Source organism: Herpailurus yagouaroundi, unplaced genomic scaffold (genome assembly GCF_014898765.1).
Source record: "Herpailurus yagouaroundi ecotype Mexico unplaced genomic scaffold, PumYag 160, whole genome shotgun sequence".
Taxonomy (NCBI): Eukaryota; Metazoa; Chordata; class Mammalia; order Carnivora; family Felidae; genus Herpailurus; species Herpailurus yagouaroundi.
This window is the reverse complement of record NW_024412401.1, coordinates 27,320,830-27,327,914: the sequence shown is the minus strand read 5'-3', so window position 1 is coordinate 27,327,914 and position 7,085 is coordinate 27,320,830.

Genomic DNA, 7,085 nt, shown 5'->3' with positions numbered 1-7,085 from the left:
TCTCAGCTTCCTCTTTTTCCATAACTTTATCTTCTAGTTCACCTATTCTCTCCTCTGCCTCTTCAATCCGAGCTGTGGTGGTTTCCATTTTGTTATGCATTTCATTTAAAGCGTTTTTCAGCTCCTCGTGACTGTTTCTTAGTCCCTTGATCTCTGTAGCAAGAGATTCTCTGCTGTCAGCTATACTGTTTTCAAGCCCAGCGATTAATTTTATGACTATTATTCTAAATTCACTTTCTGTTCTATTATTTAAATCCTTTTTGATCAGCTCATTGGCTGTTGTTATTTCCTGGAGATTCTTCTGAGGGGAATTCTTCCGCTTGGTCATTTTGGATAGTCCCTGGCGTGGCAGGGCACTTCCCCTGTGCTGTGGTGTATAACTGGAGTTGGTGGGCAGGGCCGCAGTCCACCCTGATGTCTGCCCCCAGCCCACCGCTGGGGCCACAGTCAGACTGGTGTGTGCCTTCTCTTCCCCTCCCCTAGGGGCGGGATTCACTGTGGGGTGGCGTGGCCTGTCTGGGCTACTTGCACACTGCCAGGCTTGTGATGCTGGGGATCTGGCATATTAGCTGGGGTGGGTAGGCAAGGTGCACGGGTGCAGGAGGGGCAGGCTTAGCTTGATTCTCCTTAGGTGATCCACTTCAGGAGGGGCCCTGTGGCAGCGGGAGGGAGTCAGATCCGCTGCCGGAGGTTTGGCTCCGCAGAAGCACAGAGTTGGGTGTTTGTGCAGTGCAAGCAAGTTCCCTGGCCGGAACTGGTTCCCTTTGGGATTTTGGCTGGGGGATGGGCGGGGGAGATGGCGCTGGCGAGCGCCTTTGTTCCCCACCAAATTGAGCTCTGTCGTCCGGGGGGCTCAGCAGCTCTCCCTCCCTTTGTCCTCCAGCCTTCCCGCTTTCCTAGCAGAGCTGTTAACTTATGACCTCCCTGAGGCTAAGTCGCGCTTGCTGTCGGAACACAGTCCGTCAGGCCCCTCTGCTTTTGCCAGCCAGACTCCGGGGCTCTGCTTGGCTGGCGAGCCGCCCCTGCGCCCCGGCTCCCTTCCGCCAGTCCGTGGAGCGGGCACCGCCTCGCCGCCCTTCCTACCCTCTTCCGTGGGCCTCTCGTCTGCGCTTGGCTCAGGCAACTCCGTTCTGCTAATCCTCTGGCGGTTTTTTGGGTTATTTAGGCAGGTGTAGGTGGAATCTAAGTGATCAGCAGGATGCGCGGTGAGCCCAGCGTCCTCCTACGCCGCCATCTTCCCTCCTCTCACACCACACATTTTTTAAAAGCATGATGTTGGGGCGCCTGGGTGGCGCAGTCGGTTAAGCGTCCGACTTCAGCCAGGTCACGATCTCGCGCTCCGTGAGTTCGAGCCCCGCGTCAGGCTCTGGGCTGATGGCTCGGAGCCTGGAGCCTGTTTCCGATTCTGTGTCTCCCTCTCTCTCTGCCCCTCGCCCGTTCATGCTCTGTCTCTCTCTGTCCCAAAAATAATAAACGTTTAAAAAAAAAATTTTTTTTTTAAATAAAATAAAATAAAATAAAAGCATGATGTTATGGGCTGAATTTATCTTCCCCAAATTCATTTGTTAAAGTAATAACCCCAGTACCTCAAAATGTGACTGTATTTGGGAATAGGATCATTAAAGAAATAATTACATTAAATGGAGATCATTATGTTGGGAAAATAAGTTATGCACCATAAGATGGCCTTCAGGGCTAACATAAACTCTAGTCCCTAGCTTAGAGACTCCTCTTCCGGGTTCTCCCTGTTCTACATGCTCCGCGCTAAAATGTCACGAATGCAGAAGGGACAACACCATAAATTACCCCTCCCGCTTGCGTTCGGGGCTCAGACCTTGGGAGAGACTATCTTCTCTGAGCCCATCCATGTAAATAAACCTCTGATCCACCAAGATCTCTGAGTTCCCCTTGGTTTCTCCGCCAGCGATCCAGCCTGGTTCTGTAATAATTAAGGTGGAGCCTATCTAATATGACTGGTATTTTTATAAGAAGAAATTAGGACATACTGATAAGAAGAGATTATATTCACAGGGAAGACCATGTAAAGACACAGGGAAAAAATAGAAGAGGCCTCAAAAGGAAACCTTCTACCTTGCCAACACCTTGATCTTACTCTACTAGTCTCTAGAACTGCAAGAAAATTAATTTTTGTTGTTTAAGCCACGCAGCCCATGGTATTTTGTTAGGGCAGCCCCAGCAAACTAATACATCTGGTTGGACTTTATATAAAAAACACATGCTCTCCATGTGGGAGTGATTTATTTTCTGTCTAAATGAATGATTTCCTTTGCTTTTTTTTTTTTTAACAATAATTATGTGATTCTGTTATAATTATAAAAATAGCCATAAAATGTTATATGGAACCATTCGTGAAATTCAATCTGAAAATCCTAATAACAAAGAAGCCAAGATGGAAAATATCCCATTTTCTTATTGTAAAGGAAGAATGTTTCTAGTATAGGAGAAAACATGGTAATTTTAAAAAGACAACTTAAAGAAAATTGGCAAGTATACTTTTGAAATCTTTCTATAAATATTCAAGAGGAAGCCTGCCGACTCTAAATTGCTGATACTGCTGTTTCAAAGATGCCTGCAACACAGGAAAGACTCAGTGGAACTATAAACGAGCTGTTCATTAAAGATACCTATGTAAATTACAAAACAAAAGGTAATATTCAATATAAAATGCTCCTATTTTTTTCAGAAAGCTTCACAAAATGAGTTTTAAGTTGGCAGTGATTACCAGCAATGTTTTTGTTAGGAACTTCACACAGCTTTCTTTTATTCTTAATTACTTTTGTAACTGCCAACACTTATTCAATTAGATATGTTAATAGTCCCTGGATTTCTGTACACCTGTTTCTTCCAGCTGTCTGCAAGGCTGGTTCTTCGACATCTGTATGGAATTGGTAGTTCCATTTCCTACCATTAAAATCACAGGAAAACAAGTCCTAGGATCAGTATGGGGTGAAAGAGCCTAAAATAAAGACAAAAGGCAGTTAAGTATGAATATTCTTGCAACGAAATCAGTGTTATAAGTATAAATTCTGGGATTCACAGACAGAAAGGAAGTTTCTCTTACTTTGTGTGTGTGTGTGTGTATATATATATATATATATATATATATATATATATATGTTCCAGGTTGTAGAGTTGTTTTGGCTATGAAAATTAAAGCAAAAGTTAAGTACTTAAAAACTGAGTCATTTATAATTGGTTAAGATACCTATCAAAAATGCTTTCCAGAATATGCTTTCCCCCATATTCCTTAAAAAAAATACTGTGTACCTCCTATGCATCATAATTTATGATATAGTGTCTTTAGAGAAGTAATTCAGTTAAAATGAGGTCACTTTAGTGGGACCTAATTCACATGACTGGTGTCTTTATAAGAGAAGACAGACATCCATATACGCAGAGGAAAAACTGTGTGAAGACATGGGGAAAGTTTCCTATATTCAGGGAGTACAGCGGTGAAGACAATGCCCCTGACCTCATGGAGCTTATAAAGGAGTAGGAGGGACTGATAAATTCAGATTAGTTGAATGTTATGAAGATGATATAATAGGGTAAAATTACAGACAGGAAATGGTTTGCACAAGAGAAATGCTATTTTCTGAAGGTGGTTAGTCTTTTCAAAGGGGTAATATTGAAATGAGATAAGATCTTTAACTTATACAACCAAGAAAGATTAAGGAAATAATTATTTTACCCATTGTTGGAGAGAGTGCTGCATAATAGGCACCATAAATTGAAACAAACCATATTAAGAGAACATAGGCATAACACATTTTAAATGAACATAAATTAACCTACAATTATATTTGTGGGATTTTATCTAAAGTGTTTGCACCAAGAGTTTTTCCTAAGGTTGTTCATTGCACAATTGTCTATAGTAATAAAATTTTGAGGAAAACTGAGTTTCAACTACAGAATACTTACTAAATAAATTTTTAAAATATGATACATCGGCAAAATAGAATATCCTGCCTTCATTAAAATGATGTTATACTGTTTCTGATGCAAGGAGGCAAATCTTCCTCTCTCTCTCAGACTCTTTCATGATACGAAGGGAATGTTTAAAAGGTATAAGCCTACAAGTAGGAAAAGAGAATAGCCAGCAATAAACAATGGGAGGTAAATGGAAGAATCTCAGTAGATGAGGCATATCAAAGGAAGCCACAGTCTGGAACTCATGTGCTATGAACATCAGTAAAGAAAGAAGTTGATCCACCCAGCAAGCACAAGTATGGCAAAAGGAAGAAATAGTAAAAAGGGCTAAAAATGGCAGATGAACTCTGGAGAAATTTATGCTCCAATTTGTCCCCCTCCCTTGCCTGCCTCTAGTGGCCTGAAACTTTATCCTCAACCCCAAACAACACCTGGAAAAACCTAAGGCAGCTAAGGCTTATGGTTGGCGCCATAAGATAAACACTTCCTCATTCTATTATATGGACATACTCTGACCTGATACCCAGTTCTGCCACTTACCCCAAAGAAAATCTGGCAGTCAATAAACCATAATTAGCAGCATAGATCATGCAGTTGGACTTATCATCACCTAATTCTAAACATAAGCAAATGAGACATTTCCAGAAAGGCTACAAGATCCAAGAGAAATACCAAGATTTAAAAACAAAAATAACCTTTGGAAAAAGTAAGAGAAATAAGAAATTACAAAGAAAGAAAGACCTTCAAGTTAGAGTTCTCAACAACGTTTAGGAAGATATCACTTCTCTAAAATAAAACATTACATTAAACAAGTCAGAGAATAAGAAAGAATTCTTGAAAATTAAAGAGTTAGAGTTGGAAAAGAGAACCACTTAAACATACTGCCCTGCCATCCCAGTTCCAATCTAACTATCAGCCTCTTGAGTGCAGAAAATGCCAGAGAAGCTTGGACATTATTAATAAGTTCTTGGGCTCTGCTGGGGTCTGGTTGGAGAAGACAGATCTGCAACCTATGCCCCGCAGGATGGAGATGAGCCAGGGATGGCACCAAAAAGCCCAGGGACATGAAGTACAACACCTGGTAACATGAAAAGATGTGCATCCCCTGCCAGCCAAGGATTCCTAAAAGGAGAGGAATTCCTGAGGAACTGTGTGGAAACTAAATAAGGCAACTGAGTTGACCCTGGCCATGAGGCTGGTAAAATTTTATCCAGCTCAGTGCTTCTCCAAATTAGAAACATCTGGGAAGCTTGTAAAAATCCCATTGCCCAGACCACATGGCCTACCAATTAAATCAGAGTCTCCAGGGTTGGGAATAGAATCATTAGTATTTTTGAGGTTCACTATGTGATCTCAAAGCACAGCCAAGTCTGAGAACCAGTGCTCTAGCTATTTGCAGCAGCACCAACAGTGGAAACACCTGGGAATTTGTTAGAAATGGTGAATCTGGTCTTATTCCAGACTTCTGGAACCAGCATCTACATTTCAATAAGATGGCCAAAGGATTCACCTTCACATGAAAGAATAAAAAGTTCTGCATCTAGCCCAAGGACTAGAAATCCAGACCAAATAAACCAAGGATGGAGACTAGCCATTACTACCCAATGCCTAACTGGGAATAATACTCCTAAGGTAATTCCCATGTGCACAAAGATTGAAGACCCCTGCCCTAGACATTGCAATTGAGGAGACAAGAGCAGGAGAAAAGTTTTCCCTTTGGGACCCGAATGGGATATTGACAGATTATTTACTGCTTTATCATTGGCCATCACGGAAATGCTGCAGTTCCTGTCTCCCCATAAGGGTAGACTCCACATAAGACAGGCAAGGAGCCCCATGCCCAAAAAGATGAGACATGAGCAGATGAAGAAAAAAGACACATCTATAAGGCTTCAGCCAAGCAGAACACCCAGAATAGGCAGCTTCTAGAAAAACAAAAATATTTTTGTCAACAAAAACATTTTTTAATGTTAGATTTTAATAGATTAATTAGAGGTGATGTTAGCTGTTGAAATATATGTCCTTGACTTTTTTATTTTTTAGGTAATCTCTGTGCCCAATGTGGGGCTTGAACTCATGACCCTGAGATCAAGAGTGGCATGCTCTACTGACTGAACCAGCCAGGTGCCCCCAAATATGTGTCCATGAATATAAAGTATAAGTATATAAAGTATAAGTATCTCACAAAGAGATGGATATCATGAAATTAGAGACATAGATGATGATGTGGGTTGAATTGTGTCCTCCAGAAAGATCTTGAAGTCCCAACCCCATATCTGTGAATGTGACCTTATTTAGAAATAGGGTTTTTATAGATGTAAGCAAGTTGAAATGAAGTCATGCTGGATTAGGGTTGACTGTAATATGGTGACTTTATGTACTTGAAAGGAATGAGATATTTGAAGACACAGGGAAGGTTCAAGGAAGAAGGCCATGTGAATAAGGAGACAAATTGGAGTTAGGCTACCACAAGCCCAAAACCATCAAGAATTGCCAGGAACCACCAGAAGTTGGAAGAGGTACATGAAATGATACTTTCATTTTGGACTTCTAATTTCCAGATCTATTGTAGAATAATATCTATTGTTTTAAGCCACCCAGTTTGTGGAACTTTCTTACAGAAGCTCTTGGAAACTAATGCAGATGACAAATCCAGAAAACCCAACATATAAATGGAAAACTAAAATAGCAACTAACAGACAAAAATTTTATTTCCTTGAGTTTAAGAAATTTTTGAAGCTTCACATTGAAAGGTATCACTGACTTCCAGTACTGACTATAAAAAACATGTACCTAGACATATATATCCTGGCAAAAAATTCTCTTTCCAAAGATAAACCCTCTTTTGCAAAAAGGAGAAATTACGAACAAAGTAAAAAAACAATTGGACTTCTCGTCTGAAAAACCAGAAGCCAGAATTTAGTGAACTAGTATCTACAGACTTTTAAAAGACTGCAATGTAAGAATCTTATACCTAGGCAAGGTATAAATTTTCTCACCTGCATAAATGCAAAATGCATAAATAAATGAGTACATGTGAGGTACTATATCTGAAGCACATAATGGAGAATGGATTATAACAAAACTGCCAATGAATCAGAATACAGACTTTAAAATAAAGATGAAATCAAGAG